Source organism: Panthera pardus, unplaced genomic scaffold (assembly GCF_024362965.1).
Source record: "Panthera pardus isolate Hobbes unplaced genomic scaffold, ASM2436296v1 HiC_scaffold_22, whole genome shotgun sequence".
In the NCBI taxonomy this organism is placed as follows: Eukaryota; Metazoa; Chordata; class Mammalia; order Carnivora; family Felidae; genus Panthera; species Panthera pardus.
In genome coordinates this window covers 38916726-38932712 of record NW_026526788.1, presented here as the reverse complement: position 1 = coordinate 38932712, position 15987 = coordinate 38916726, and the positions used below count along the sequence as shown (strand labels likewise).

General features: G+C 50.1%; 1 long non-coding RNA gene across 1 annotated transcript; it reads left to right on the top strand.

The window, feature by feature from the left end:
* The first annotated feature begins 6167 nt into the window (after positions 1-6167).
* On the top strand, positions 6168-15205 carry LOC109264479 (uncharacterized). Its single transcript, XR_002078754.2, has 3 exons — positions 6168-6814; positions 10526-10731; positions 14565-15205. It is a non-coding gene; the product is annotated as an uncharacterized LOC109264479 (long non-coding RNA).
* Positions 15206-15987: the final 782 nt, after the last annotated feature.

Sequence of the window (15987 nt, the reverse complement as noted above, 5' to 3'; positions counted from 1 at the left end):
GTTCTTCAATAGTGTCTTGGCTTTTGGCTCTTGCAAATAGATTTGAGACGGTTTATCAAATTTCATAGGAAAACCCGTTAGGATTTGTATCGGAATCATAATATTATATCTCTAAATCAGTTGGAGGAGAGATTGGCATCTTTAAGATACTGAATATTACAATCTATGCCTATGGTCTATGCCTCTTTTACTTGTCTTCCTATCTTTCCTAAAGACTTACAATTTTTCCACTCAAACATCTTTCCCAAAATTTGTTTCTAGGTACCTTCTATCTCTTATTTCAACTATGAATGGCATCTTCTAAAAATACATCTTTTCTGTTTGTGACTGGTGAATGGAAATGCAAGCCATTTTTATATTCTCATTTTGTAGCCCACAACCTTGATAAATATTCTTATTCATTCAAATAACTCAGTTGTAGATTCTCCTTGGTTTGATTTCTTGAATGGATATAAACAATTCGGATTTGGTAATTTGTGTCTTTCAAGGAAATTCATTTCATCTACGTTGTCAAGTTTGTTGACATCAAGTTGTTTATAATGTTCCTTTATTATCTTTTTAAAATTTTTTAATGTTTATTTAATTTAATTTTGAGAGAGAGAGAGAGAGAGAGAGTGCAAGCGGGGGGGGGGCAGAGAGAGGGAGACACAGCCTCCGAAGCAGGCTCCAGACTCCCAGCTGACAGCACAGAGCCTGATGCGGGGCTCGAACTCATGAACCATGAGATCATGACCAAAGCCAAAGTGGGATGCTCAACCGACTGAGAGAGAGTGAGTGAGAGTGAGCATGTCAGCAGGGGAGAGGGGCAGAGGGAGAGAGAGAGAGGATCTTAATCATGTCCTACACTCAGTGCAGAGCCTGACACAGGACTTAATCCCACGACCCTGAGATCATGACCTGAGCCGTAATCGAGAGTTGGAAGCTCAACCGACTGAGCCACCCAGGTGCCCCCTTTATTATCTTTTTAATATCTGTAGGGTTTAATTGCTATCTTCTTTTTATTCCCAATATTGGTAATTTTGATCTCTTCTTGATCAGTCTTGCCAGAATTTTTTGGTTTTGTCTTTGCTCAAGTTTTATCTATTTTCGCTGTGTTGTCCGTGAGTTTTTGGTTTTGCTATCCGGTTGCTCTGTTTACCTGTGACGATTAGGGGAGATTTAAAAATGATGTCATTGTCATCATTTTCCTACAACCTCACACTTTGATTTTTGAAGTGTATTTCAATGGGTGTAATTCTGTGTTGGCAGATTTTTTTTTTTTTTTTTTTTTTTTTTTTACTTTCAACACTTTAAAAGTGTCATTCCATGGGCTTCTGGGGATGAAATTTCTAAGTATGTATAAAATATGGTAAGTCAATAAAGAAGAAATTATTGACTCCAAGGAAATTTTTTATATGTACAAATTAGGAAAAATAATCTTGGTATACTTCAAGATATATTATAATATATATTATATCCACAACCTAGTGATCCTTTTTTTTTTATACAAATGCTTGTTCTGTTTTTGGTTACCTCTCGGAGGACTGAAACACCACCTCTCTCCACAATGTTGTGGGAAATTAATTATGTAGAATAATTTTCAAAAATTTGGAAGGAGGGACTATGTAACACTTATTACAGCATCTTATTGTTCATTTGCTTATTTATGTCTTATTTTAAGCTCTCTGTTGGTAGGGAACATATCTTTTTAATTTTTTTTCTTTTGGTGAAGCCTTAATATATTTAAAAAAAATCTTCGCGTCTTCTGGAACTAGTATGTACTGGAAGCATGTTATTTCTTTGAATTAACGATGACACGTGGGTATTGAGATCACGTAAGGTGAAAGGGAACTAACGTTTCTTGAGCACCTACTGTGTGTCCAAGATTATGGGAGAGTGTCTTGGAATTTGGTTGAGGTTGAGGATAGAGACAGGTGACAGAAATGTTCAGAGCGGGCCTTCAAAGGAGGGGAATTTGCTGTGTTTTGCTGGCCATGGAGTATGTTCTTCTCCACCTAGGAGTCACAGGGGAAGGTGTAGCCTTCACTGGTCAGATGTGGGGCTTAGTGACCAAAACCCTTGTGAATTGTGCTGGTGTGCAAAATCAAGATCCGCATGGAGGGTGGATTAGACACGAAGTGCCTGGAGAAAAGAAGGTTCAGGAGGACACAGTTTTTACTGAAGTCTTTGAAAGGCTGCTGTGCTGTGTGGAAGATGGCGCAGACTTGTGGGAAGGTCACGGCTGTGTCCTGTGGGCAGAAATGTGAGGGAGACAGATTTTGCTTCGAGCTTGTCATTACAGCACGCCATTTGTAAATAGAGTGGACTGCGTCAAGAAGCACCGAGCTCCCCGTCTCTGGAAGTACACAAGCAGAACTCGGCTGGCCATCATGACATGACTCTTGCATTAAGAAGGATGTTGACAGCTGACTCTGGGGTCCCTACGCTTTTGACTGAGGCTGAGAAAGGCAGTCTCGTCGCCTCAGGTTCTCAGCCAATTCATTCAGGCGCTGAGATAGCCATTTTTGATTTAATAGAAGGTGTTCAGACCAACACTTGGGTGTCACACGGCACATCTAGAAAGAGAGACAGTAGGAGAAGCAGAATCTATAGGGAGAGAAGAGGGAGAGGGATTGCTGCTGATGATCCAGAGCTTAGACACCAAGAGTCAGTAACACTCCATCTGGACCAGCTGTTTATACATCACTCTCCCTTAAGGGCTGTATCCAGTAGGGTCTCTACAGGACACAGAGTCACCTCGGGTGACACCCGTGAAGATGCTGTAATAGATTACTGACAGAGATGTGGGTGGGGGAGGGAAACAGGCAGGAAATGGAGAGGCTCCAGAGACTAGCCACAGTGGGAAGCCTTTACTACCCCCAGGCTGCTGGGATCAGAAGAGGAAACTGTGTTCTGGACCCCTTGAGAGCCGGAGCCATGGAGGAGGGGTCTCCTGAGGGAACTGCCATCATGGAGGTCACATCTGCCAATGGAGACATGTTTGTGAGGAAGGAGAGGAGCCAGGGAGGAATACCCCTGGGGCTTGCTCCTCTTGTCCTCCAGAAACCCCCCCCCCCCGGGCCTCCTTTTGGTCAAGCTGATCAGAAACCAGAGGCAGAGGAGCCAGGAAGACTCAGTCTACAAGGATGAGCCTCCCCAAGTTCATAGCAGAAAGGGGAAGAGAGACATGGGGGGAGGGAGGGGTGACAAACAGAATGGCCAGCGAGAGGGCTCCTTTCCCCACCCTTTGGGGCAGAGGCTACGGGCTGCCCCACGATCTCCTGGACCAGAATGCAGACACATCAGAAGATGAGGGCAGGACCTCAACAAGACAGAGAAACTAGAATGAGTGAGCCTGGTCCCCAAAGCCCCAGGACTGCTGCCCTCTCTCCAGAGGGTACCATTAGGATTGTTACAGGAGAGAGACCCAAACAAAGCAGTGCTGGCTCAGAGCTGCCAACCTGGGCCCCCCACCCAGACTATTACAACCTTTGGTGGCTTTTGACAAGGACAGAGTCCCCATTTTCCAGGAAGCTTTAAGAGCCTCCTGCATGTTTTTACAGCGTGCCACAGGGATCTAGTCACCTTCTTGCCTAGGACCCCCAGCTCCGAGACCGCTCAGAGCAACTGCAACCTTGCACTAAGAAGCTCTCTTCCAGCGCCGGCGTCCTTCCAGCGCTTTCTGCAGAGTGCTGGTGTCAGCCCCGAGCAGGGTGGGCAGGCCGCGCCTTGGTGATGCTGTAGCTCTCTGTCTCTCCTCCTCAGCTGGGCTCTCTGCCCTGCCTTGGCGTCCTCGCCATCCCCAACCTCTCTGCCCTGCACAGCCCACGGGAGAATGACGGCTGGCAAGAATCACTTCCTGCCGGGTGCCGAGATGAGAAGAGATGGCCCGCGTTGCAAGCACCATCTCAATTTCTCTGTGACTCCAGTGAGCCTCCCCCTAGAAGCAGCAGGGGAGACAGAAGAAAAGAAGATAGGTTCCCCCCACCCACCCCCCAAGCCTCCTGCCTTGGTTAGGCAACAAAGCCTGTACAATTTGCCCAAATTACTGGCAATCCTATTTTGTATGGTATTTCTTCAAGTTGCAAAGCAACTTCACACGGAATTTCACCCCGGCGGCCAAGTTTGGCAGAAGCAGATTCCATTCCCATTTTGCAGGCGGAGAAACTAAGGTTTAGAGGAGGACGGTATCTTACCCAGTGACACACACATGTACCCAGTAGCCAACAGGCTAGGAGTGAAACCTGATTTCTGGTATTTATGCCAGAGGACCTTCCCCTTGTCCCAGAGAGCCCCACGTGATGAAAGAAAAGGTCCCTCATGAGTGGGCATTTTATGAAGTGACACATAGAAAATTCTGACCTTCTTCCTCTGTGCTGCCTTGGAACAGAGAGACAGTGGGTGCCCGATGGATTCCTCATCGGGGCCAGTCAGGAGGTCAGAATCCGCCCGGCTCCGTAAGTGACAGAGAAAGTTTTGGACAGCTAGTCTAGATGCTCTCGGCCTGTGCTTTATGTACGACAAAGTGTTTTGAGGGGCCGGGGGTGGCCTGTGTGTTTGTGGCAGTGGGTGGCTATACGAGGTGGGTCTGTGATGTGCGGTTATGCGTGTGTTTGTGTAGACCCGTGCGTGTTTGCGTGTGTGCGTGTGTGCGTGTGTGTGTGTGTATGATGGGTCTGTGGCATATTGTGCGTGTGTATACGGCGTGTGTATATGTGCTGTGGGTCTCCGCTGTGTGGCATTTGTCTATGTGAGTGTGCACAGGGGGTCCTTCGGAGTCTGGCGGTGCGGTACGCATGGGTATGTGTGTGGTGGGCATGTTCTCATCGGGTGGATGGGTGTGTGCTGTGCCACGTGTGTGAGTCTGTGCGGTCCAGTGTGTGGGAGCGCGTGTAGGAGGGGAGGGCAGGTCTGGGACAAACACCATGCCTCTCGCAGCACCCGTGTTGTGGCTGCCCCGCCCCCCCCCCTTGCCACGTGGCTCGGCGTGCCCAGCGAAGGCCTGTGTCAGTGTGTGTCCACTGGGGTTCTTTTGTTTTAAATAAGGCCCAAATGCTTGGCACGGGCGGGGGCTTCACGCTGGCCTCATCCCGACCGCGGGTCTCCCTCTGGGCCCACCTGAGCTCCAGGGGCTCTTACACCCACAGGAGAGCCTCCTCCCTGCCCAGGACAGGGAGAAGCTGTTCCCCCTAGCTTGACCCAGAATAGCCATGTCAACAACTCTATGTCCCTCCCACCCCTGCAAAAAGTCAGAGCTACCGCCAGATGCCGGCCATCTTCCAACCTTAACCCTGCTTGTGGGGGCTCAGGGTGGGGGGGTCCGGAGGCCTCCTCAGCTGTTTTCCTCCCTGGGAACCCTGTCCAGACCTCCCTCATTCAGCCTGCAGTGCTTGCCCCCTCCACCCCACCGCAATCCTGACCCCTTCACGGATGTCTCCTTTTTCTCTTTTGTCAGCGTAACACTCGCACCTTCTAATGCTGCTTCCTTTATAGCCAGTGTGCTCCCTCTTGGTCCCCCTCAGGGGAACATAAGCTCCCTGAGGGCAGGGATCCGTTTTATCTTTCATGTGCCTGGAGGAGCCTGCCCGGCATTCAGAAGGGGCTGGAAAAGTATGTGTGGAAGGAAGAGGGGAAGGCGGGTGGGTGGGGCTTAGCCTCAACATTCCACCTGGGCTTGGGCTGTGGTGAGGGTATGGGGGTAGCTCCCTTCCTCTTGCTGTCCCCCCACTCACCACCCAGGGACAGCCAGGGGCCAGAGGACAGCCTCCGGGGCCGCGGCTGGGAGGCCTGTCAACTCGGCAGCCACCTGGCCTGATGGAAGGCACAGCTGTGCGTGGGGGGAGGGGGGAGGGAAGAAGAGCGTGTTCGGTTTCTAGGGACGGAACTACTGCCTGGGATGCACTTAATTTAGCCCAAGTCCGGGGAGGTGGGCAGATTAAGGCACATTGCGTGTAGTTCTTTCCCGGAGCTGGGGACCGCGGCCAGGAGCCAGGTTTGGTTTAAGTGTGTTACTGGCCAAAGGGGCCCGAAGCCAACCGCAGAGACGGGTGAGGTAAACACCCACTTGGGTCAGTCCTTCCTTCAGCAGCACAGGACAGCCTGACCTCGCCTTCCCCAGGGCCACGTTGAGCCAGAGGAGGCAGTATGCCTGTCTCCCCTCGGCGTCACAGCCTGCAACTCCCTTCCGTAGGTATGGTTGGTCTCATTGGGTTCCGCAACCACCTGCCAGGGAGATAAAGTTTCCATTTTAAGGATGGAGAGGGAAGCTGCTAGGGCAGAATAGGCTTGCAGGGGCCGTAGGGGGCAGCTGGAACAAGGGCCCCAGCTCCAGCCCTCGCTCTTCTGTCCCCTGCCCATTTGATGGAAGGAGACCGACCCACTCATCTCCTTCCCCAACTGTAGAATGGGCCCATAGGGGAGGCAGAACATCCCCTCCAAGCCTGCACTCAGGCGCCATGCTGATGTCAGAAGGCAGAGCGAGCCCAAACTGGGAATCACAAGATCTGGGTTTGATCCCTGGTGCGGCTGCAGATTGGGCAAGCCACTGCTGATCCCTGGGACTGTTTCCCCACCTAAACAGGCCAAGCCCTGTCCAATTGATGGTGTTCAGGAGGGCTTTGGTGGGAGCTCAGGCACATTAAGCTTCATACATCACAGTATGTGATGGAGCTTCAGAGGCTCCCACGGGGGCTCGTTCTCACCCTTTTCCTCCTTCCCACTTTCCTTCTCTTCCCATCTCCTTGTCCCTCAGCCCCGGGGCCACGGGATCTGACTAAAGGCCAAAGCAAGTCAGACTCTCCAGGACGCACTGCCCAGCCGCTGCCCCGGCAAGCAGGTGATGTGCTCCTTCGCAATCATAGCCCCCATGAGAGGACTAACACTTTATGGGGAGGATTCTGGTTGGGACTCTGCTCACCCCAAGGGTTGATTGATGATGGAGGGGCTTTTGGCTTTTGCTGCTGTGCACTCTGACTTACTTCACTTAGCGTAATACCCTCTAGCTCCATCCACATTGATGCAAGTGGCAAGGGCTCATTATTTTTTACGGCTGAGTAATATTACAGTGTGTGTGTGTGTGTGTGTGTGTGTGTGTGTGTGTATACACACACAACTTCTTTATCCATTCTTTTATGGATGGATAGTTGGGTTACTTCCATATCTTGGCTCTTGTAAATAATGTTGTGATAAACATAGGGGTGCATGTATCTTTTTAAATTAGTATTTTTATATTCAATGGGTAAATACCCAGTGGTGGATAATATAGTAATTCTATTTTTAATTTTTTTTAATTTTTGATTTTTGGAGGAACCTCCCTACTGTTTTCCATAGTGGCTGTACCCCACCAGCAGTGGACAAGGGTTCCTTTTTCTCCACATGCTCACTGACACTTGGTTATTTCTTGTTGCTTTGATTCTGGCCCTTCTGACAGGTGTGAGGTGACATCTCATTGTGGTCAATTGATTTAAATTTCCCTGATGATGAGTGATGTTGAGTATCCTTTCATGTGTCTGCTGGTCATCTCTGTGTCTTCTTTGGAAAAATGTCTATGCAGGTCCTCTGCTCGTTTTTTAATCAGATTTTTTCTTAATGTGTATTTACTGTGAGGGGGGAAGGGGCAGAAAGAGAGGGAGAGAGAGAATTCCAAGCAGGCTCCATGCTGTCAGCACAGAGCCCAAGTTGGGGTTCGATCTCACATCATGACCTAAGCCAAAATCAAGAGTTGGGTGCTTAACCGAAGGTGCCCTCAAGCTGTTTGTGTTTTTGGTGTTGAGTTGTATGTAAAGACTTGATTTTCAGCCTGGTTCATGATAAGCACCCAACACGAGGTCACTGCTGGAATTACTATTATTGTTAGAGCCCCTATCTCAAGATGTCAAAGCTGAGGCTCAGAGTTGAGGTGACCTTTCCAAGGTGACCCAGTTGGTATTGAAGGAAAATTGGGGTCATGACTATTTCAAGCCAAAATGTAGACTTTGAAACAGAGGAAGAGGGCAGAGGGCAGTTCTTTGAGGAAATAGGGGTGCCTAGTTGGTTATGGGGGGTCCTGCGGGCACCTGGACCTGAGGCTCTGCAGAAGGGCAGTCCTGGCTAGGACACAAGACACAGGACATGGGGACATCACAACAGAGGGACAGAGGGAGGATGGAGGTGTTGGGAAAGGCAAGGCCCCAGAGGCAACACAGGTGTTTTTCTCACCTGGAAAATGAAGTGATGACACCGTCGCTGGAAGCAGGTCTAGCAGCCGGCCCCGAATCAGAAGCAAGCACCAGTAGTGGGCACAGGCTTCCGGGAGCCTCAGGCAAGACCAGCGGTCTTAGAGTCAGTGCTGCCCCCCTGGACCGGGGTTTGGGGCCCTGCCCATCCCAGAAGCAGCCCCCAGGGGCCCCAGCATCTCAGCAGGATTACTCGTCCAACAGCCTTGTCTGTCCAATGGGGAAGCTGGGGCCCAGATGGACGATAAGTGACCTGCTCAGGGTCCCTCTGCAGAGCCACGTTGGAGCCCAGATCCCATTCTCTGTCCAACGCTCCCGCATTGCCCCACACCAAAAACCTAGATGGGGAGAAGCAACAGGGAGCTCTGGGGACCCGGTTCTCTAAAGACCCCAGGCCTCCAGTCCCTCCTAAGACTTCTCCCCTGTCCTGGGATCCCACCATTAGAGACAAGTTCCCTGGGAGGAAAGGACAGCTCTTCATATTTGGACTTAGTTTGTAATTACAGGCAGAGATTGCATAGAGTCAAAATTACCCTTGAAAACAGCTTAGGAGACACCTGGTGGACCCCTCCACGCAGTCCTTCAACAAACCCGTGACGGCAGGCGTTCCCCCGCCTTGGCTCAGAACCCGGTTTCTTTGGTGGACACCAGCTTCGGTGGATGAGGTCACTCATGAAAAGTCCCCTTATGTTCATTTGGAATCACTCCCAGCACAAAAAGGGACAGTCCTGTGCCAGGGACTGGGGACCTGGCCGAGAACGACAGATTCTGCCACCCCATCACACGCTCCATCCCAGCACACTGGGATGGTGGGGTCCCCGCCACTAGCTCAATCAGGATCTCCTCAGACTCAACCCTGAAAGGGCATACACACATCTGTGGCTGATGTGGGCTCAGTATCCGGATGGGGATAAATCACGCAGCTGCCCTGGCAGGTGACTGATCTGGTCCTTACCAGGCCCCATGGTTGGCTGGAGAAAGGGCATAGTGGGCTCAGAGGTCATCAGAACATCAAAACTGGGACCAAACCCTGGCTTTGTCATTTCCTATTTCCATGAATAAGTCAAGATTCTCACCCTGTCTTCTCCATTTCTGTATTTGTCAGAGAGAAAAAGTGAGATGACGGAGGATAAAATAAAGCAAGCTTTTCATGTAACAAGCATCCAGAAAATGGTAGTGAGCACACACACGAGCACGTGCACCCACATGCACACCCCTCTGCTGGGGGTGGTGATGATGGGGTGATGATGGGGAAGAGAGGTCAAAAGGCCAGCACCCCAGGAGGCAGTTGGAAGAGGCAAGCAGAGACTTGGGGGGAGGAGGAAGCTGGGGAGGCTTAGAGGTGGGGTTGCTGTTGAACTAAGAGGCCCCAGTTCCAAGCCTAGTTCCGCTCCACCACACTGGCTAGAGTTTATCTTGAAAAGCCCACCCAGCCAGGGAGCAGAGGGGCAGACAAAAATCCGAGCATCAAAGCTGGGCCCGAGGTTTTCCGCCAAACGAAGAGCAGCAGGAAATGTGTCCCCAAGTTGAAAGGCCCCCAAAACCTCGTGGGTCTGAGCTCCTTAAGGCTTCAGAGAACTGGGTCGAGTGGCTGGGAGACGTCTGGATTCCGTCCAGACCCCTGGCTAGCGCTGCTCCGCTGTCCATTTGACTCATGTCGGGGGAAGAGAGAAGAGAAAACGGAGGCAGGGAGGGGAAGCCACGCAGCTGTTCCTGAGCTGGGGGCCTCGGAAATTTGAGCCGAGCCACAGGCAGCCGGCAGGCAGGAGAGGGCCTCTTGGAAGCCTACTTCTGAGGCTCTGGCCCAGCCTTGCCAGCAGCCTCGGGATTAGCTCAGCAGCCTTCTCTGAGCTCTGAACATCTGCAGCCTAGAGTCCACTTCCTTCTTTCCCAGCCCCATGGGGCAGCCCCCTGGAATGGGGACTGGGGGGGGGGGCAGACAGCTGCGACCTGGGAAAGGGAGGGTGGGGGGCCCCTGGCTGGCCTAAGACTTGGTTTAGGGCACAGCAGTGGAATAGGAATCACCCGGGGCCTCATTCCAGAAATGCTTTCCCCTTTCCCCATCTTGGGAGCCTGAAGGAGAAGGAGGTGAGAGGGAAAGGAAGGGAAATAGTATCTGCACAGACCCACTGGACACCAGGGGGATTCTGGGTACTTTACCTGATACTTAAAACTATGTCAAGGTCGGTCTTGTTATTTCTGTCCTTCGTTTGAGAAAAAGGCTCAGAGAGGTTAAGTAACTTGCCCACAGTAACCCAGTTAAGTTAGTAGCAAAGTCCAGATTAAAAGCCAGGTCAGTCTAATTCTAAATCCTGAGCCTTCTCTTTATCCAGGGCCCAAAGAATTAGGACCAGGCAGGTGGGAACAGAATTGGTGGCTGGGACTAACTCATCTACCTGATGAAGGCCCAGTGGAACCATTGGCTGCATCACTAGGGGAGGGCACTGAGGACGAGGGAGGAGGCAACAGGCTTTGCCAATTGCTCTTGGACTATTGTGCCCGGTTCTCACATCGCGATGTGTCCAGAGGAAAAGAGCAGGTAGGTAAGAAGTCAACTAACCAAGTCATGGGAGGCTCAGCCGAAAAAACTGGGGCTACATAACTTAGCGAAGACTTGGGGGAGGCTGGGTTGTTGCTGGCCCCGAGCAGATTGACTTGCTCTGTGGGACCCAGTCAGCCAGGATAGGCGAGGCATTGCTGTTGTAATGAACAATCCCCAAATCTCAGGCTTACCCAGCTAAGACTTATTTCTTGCACCCAGCACAGATCAGGGCAGTTTTGAGAGGGGGGCTCTGCTCGTCCTAGTAACTTGGGGGTCCAAGCCAAGTGGGTTTTCCTCCAGACAGACATGAGCCCCCCAAACCCTGCAGCATAGGAATGTGGTAAACTTTACACTGTCTTTTAAAGTGTCTGTTCACATTTCCTTGGTTAGAGGACGTCATGTGGGAATACCTAATTTCAGGAGGCCAGGAAGTACAATCCTACCCAGTGCCCAAGAGCAGGTGGAAATGTTTGACGGGCAGCACCAACAACTATCTCAGGCCCCAAAGGGGTGACTGAGTGTGGGTGGATGTACTCAGAAGTCAACTTTAAGTTCATTTAAGCATGATCTTCCTGGGAAAATAGTGAGTACCTACCAATAGATGTGTGCAAACCAAGGCAGGATAGGTGCCCTGCAGGAAGGCGGGGGAAGAGACTCCCCTGTCACTGGGGTGATGGGAGGTGGCCTCTGTGGCAGAAAAGAGCAGTAGTGGTTGAGGCCTAGGGCTCTGAAGCCAGAGGTTCCTGATTTCAAATCCCGTTCTTGTCTTACTGTGTCACTTTGTGCAGATCACCTAACATCTCTGGACTCCAGTCCACTCCTCTGTTACATGGGGGCATAATAACTCCATAGATTGTTGTGAAGGTTAAATGAGATAATATATGTAAAGCCTGTAGCACACCACACCTGGCACATGGGAAGCTCTAATCAAGTCAGCTGCTTTTACTGTTAAGTTCATTTTCCCCCCGAGATCCTATGACCCACTGCTCAAGGAATCTTTGGCAGTGTACTTTCTGGGCCTGTCACGTCCCTAAGACATTAGTCAGTGGCCAGGGCAGGGTTGGGAGGGTTCTGTGTGCTGGCTGAGCAGGCTGATCTTTCTCCACTACTGTCATGTGGTCTATGGAGGTAGGGTGCTTTCTGGAGCCTTCTCTAACCCACCCCTCCTCCTGCCTTGGAGCCTGACTGCAAAGCATTTACTCTCTTCAGTTCAGCCCCCAATCTGCCCTGATAACCACTGAGCTAATGTATGTCTCCATGAGTTTGCCTTTTCCACATAGGTAGCCTTTCTGCTGTCTCTTTAAAAAAAATTTTTTTCATGTTTATTTATTTTGAGAGAGAGAGAGAGAGAGAGACTGTGTGCACATGAGCGGAGGAGGGGAAGAGAGAGAGGGAGAGAGAATCCCAAGCAGGTTCTATGCTGTCAGAGCAAGCCCCCTGTGGGGCTGAAACCCACAAATTGGGAGGTCATGACCTGAGCCGAAACCAAGAGTTTGAGGCTTCACTGACTGAGTCACCCAGGCGCCCCTCTGCTGTCTCTTAATTAATCTACTTTATTGAAGTTGAGTCCTAATGGATGGGAGATTTCTGACTCCCCTTCCCCTTCTCCCTGGCCAGCTATGTCGCTGGTATTTGTCCCTCGGTTGCTGTCTTTGTACCTCTAACTGCAGTCCATAGACCTTCAGCTGTCGACAGTATCCCTAAGGCTCCCTGCTTCATGAGACAAAGCCATCAGTGTTTGCATAAGCTTGAAAACGACCGTTGTAGAGACATCAGGAAGAGGTGTAGCCAAGGGAGATCGTGCGTTTCAGAAATGAGCGCTGCAGGAGCGTAGAAAGGAGGAGGAAGTCAGGAGAGGCTTCCTGGAAGAAGCAAGGTTTGAGGGGAGCCTTGTCTGCTTACTTTTCCGGGGGCTGCTGCGGGTGCTCTCTGGGTCTGTGAGCCCTGTCCTGCAGTACCTGATCACAGACACCAGGGGGGAGACGAGTGGCTTTGCTGGGACCTCCTCTGCTCTACGGAAGGTAGGCAGCTCAGCTCTCCCCACCCCCATCCCTTAAAGCAGGGGGAGGTGGAGTGACCGCAGGCTCTCAGCTCTCAGCCCTTTACCCCGACAGAGGCTTGAATCTGTGACTGCCGTCTGAGCTGTAGTTTCCAGGCCCTCTGAGCATTGATACTGTCTCATCTGTACTCCCAGTTCTGAAAGTGTGGTCACTGGAACCCTCACGTGGGCATCAGCTTGTTAGACGTAGATTCCTGGGCCCTGCTCCCCAGCTCTCATCAGGAGATGGGGCCCGGGAATCTGCATGTTTAGTATTCAGCCCACCTTCCTCGTACACAGGAAAGACTGAGCACCTCAGTCAGGCTTGTCGTGATCTTAGCCTGTCAAGCCTCTTCGTGTTTTCTCCCTAGTTTCCGCAGCAGTTTCTAAATAAAGGGTCCCTGACTGGGGGAACATGGAATATTTGAAACCTGGAGATTCACAGGTCATACCACCATGTTAAAAGCTCTGTGGTAAAGAAGACTGCGTGACTTTGTTAAACGTAGCATTCCCCAAATTAACCTACCCTCAGACCAGACCTGACTCTTGCCTCCGTAGTCCCTGTGGACATCATGCATTTTGCCACTTCTATACCTCCCCTTAACTCTCACCTGGACACACAGGCTTCAACTGACTCCTCCTTCCCCAGGAAGGCCTCCCAGATCTCTAACACTGCCCACCCCCACCCCCACCCCCAGGGCTGGGGCGTCTCAGAGCTCTGGCAAATAACTCCACTTTATATCTTCTCTTTTGTCACTTCCTGGATGCTCTGCTGTGCCTATCTTAGTGTAACAAAACTTATCCCCTCCCTTCATTCTTGGGGAGAAGTACAGGCACAGGACCTCCTGGAGGACATCTCCAGGAGAGGAAAAGACCAGGCTCATTCCAGTCCTGCACAAGACGAGCCCATTCTGTAGCCAAAGCCCCAGCATGCTGGCCCCCGGTCCCTTCCCAGTTCACCATCTCAACAATCAAGGTTGCCCTGGCTCACTCGCACCTACCCTGGGCTGGCCTCCAGAGCAGCGAAGGTAACCGCTCGGAGAGGACCTAAGGGCATTGCCCCGGAAGTCTGAGACCGCCAGGATTCCCATTCTCCACCCATTTATTTAGCCCGGTCGCTCCTGGCTTTTGGATTTCAAGGGCCTACAAGCAAACCCACCCCCACATTCCCAATCTAGAAGACTATATGAGGTTCCTAACTGTTAATATTTCCAAGAAACCCATTAAAATATTATCTGACCTGCACTTCGGTTTTCTCAAAAATGTTCCTGGAGCCTTTACATGGGAATCACTCATCATTAAAAAAAAAAACATTTTTTAATGCTTATTTATTTTTGAGAGAGAGAGACAGAGCACAAGCAGGGAAGTGGCAGGGGGGCGGGCGGGACACAGAATCTGAAACAGGTGTCAGCACAGCCCGACGCAGGGCTCGAACCCAAGAGCTGTGAGGTCATGACCTGATGTTTAAGTCGGATGCTTAACTGAGCCATCCAGGTGCCCCGGGAATCACTCATCATTTAATAAAATGATCAAATAAAAATTTTAAAGGGGCAACTGGGTGGCTCAGTCCATTAAGTGTTTGACTTTGGCTCAGTCACATGTTTACTGTAAATGTTGAAATGGGCCTTGAGCCTGTGGGCAATTGGAGACACCTCCCTTTGGGCCGCATGGTTAGATGCTGAAGGTTGGGAACCTGCATGGTGGGTGGAAGGAAGGGAGGAATTGTAGTAAAATGCTTTCCTAGAGATAAGCCCAAAGAAGATCATGATACAGCGATCCTATTTCTGAACAGCTGACCCAGGAAGCAACAGGCTGCCTGACAGTCGGAGACCGTGGAAAGAAGAGCGCGTGGAAAGAAGAGTGGCAAGAAATTACGGAGAGATCCTTTTAAACTGGACAGAGGAAAGATGTTCTCGGAATCAGAGATGCCCAAATATAGAAAGTGAGCTTCTCATTACTGCACACAGATGTTGAATCATCATTAGCCTGGGAGGTGATGGAGAGGATTACTACATTTGAGTAAAAATAAGGAAATTAAGTAGAAATAATGAAAGTCATTTTACGTTTATAGTACTTGACATTCATTAAGTTGTTTTGAAGGGGCCCCCGGGTGGCTCAGTCAAAAGAGCGTGCAATGCTTGATCTTGGGGGTGTGAGTTTGAGCCCCATGTTGGGTGTGGAGCCTACTAAAAAAAAAAATAAAATTTAAAAAATAAAATTAAAACATAATAAGTTTATTGGGGCGCCTGGCTGGCTCAGTCAGAAGAGCGTGAGAATCTTGATTTCCGAGTCATGAGTTTGAGCCGCATGTTGGGTGTAGAGATTGCTTACAGTTAAAGAAAAAAATCAAGTTTAAAAAAAAAAAAGTTGTTTTGGTACAACTGAATTAAAAAAATTTTTTTAAATGTTTTATATATTTTTGAGAGAGAGGGAGAGAGAGAGAGAGAGAGAGCGCGCGCGCGCGCGCGTGCGTGAGTGGGGGAGGGGCAGAGAAAGAGGGAGACACACAGAATCTGAAACAGACTCCAGGCTCTGAGCTGTCAGCACAGAGCCCGATGCGGGGCTCAAACTTGGAAACGACGAGATCATGATATGAGCCAAAGTCAGACGCTCAACCAACTGAGCCACCCAGGTGCCCTGGTACAACTGAACTTTTAAATAGTTTTGGGAGGTAGATAAAAATCATTCTGATTTCAGGTTCAAGATAGCACATTGAGGACACACAGCACTGACCAAAACAGATAAAAATGCCTGCCTGGTGGAGCTTACAATCTAGAAATTCCATAGATTTTATATTATCCTTGTGATACTAGAACTTAGGGATAGGACAAAATAAGACAATGCAAGGAAGGGGGCGCCTGGGTGGCTCAGTGGGTTAAGTATCTGACTCCTGATTTCAACTCGGGTCATGATCTTGTGGTTTGTGGGATCGTGCCTCACGTCTGGCTCTGCGCGGACAGTGTGGCACCTGCCTGGGATTCTTTCTCTCCCTCTCTCCATCTCTGCTCCTCTGCTCCCCACTCACGCTCTCTCCCTCTCTTTCTCAAAATAAATACATAAACACTAAAAAAAAAAAAAAAAGGCAATGCAAGGAAGAAATGCAATTATCAACTCCAGGGGAAAAAGGCAAGAAAAACAATAGAGGCAATGTAATTATAGCATACTTTTGATTACATAATAAATGATATTAATACAGTCATAACAATATAAATGCT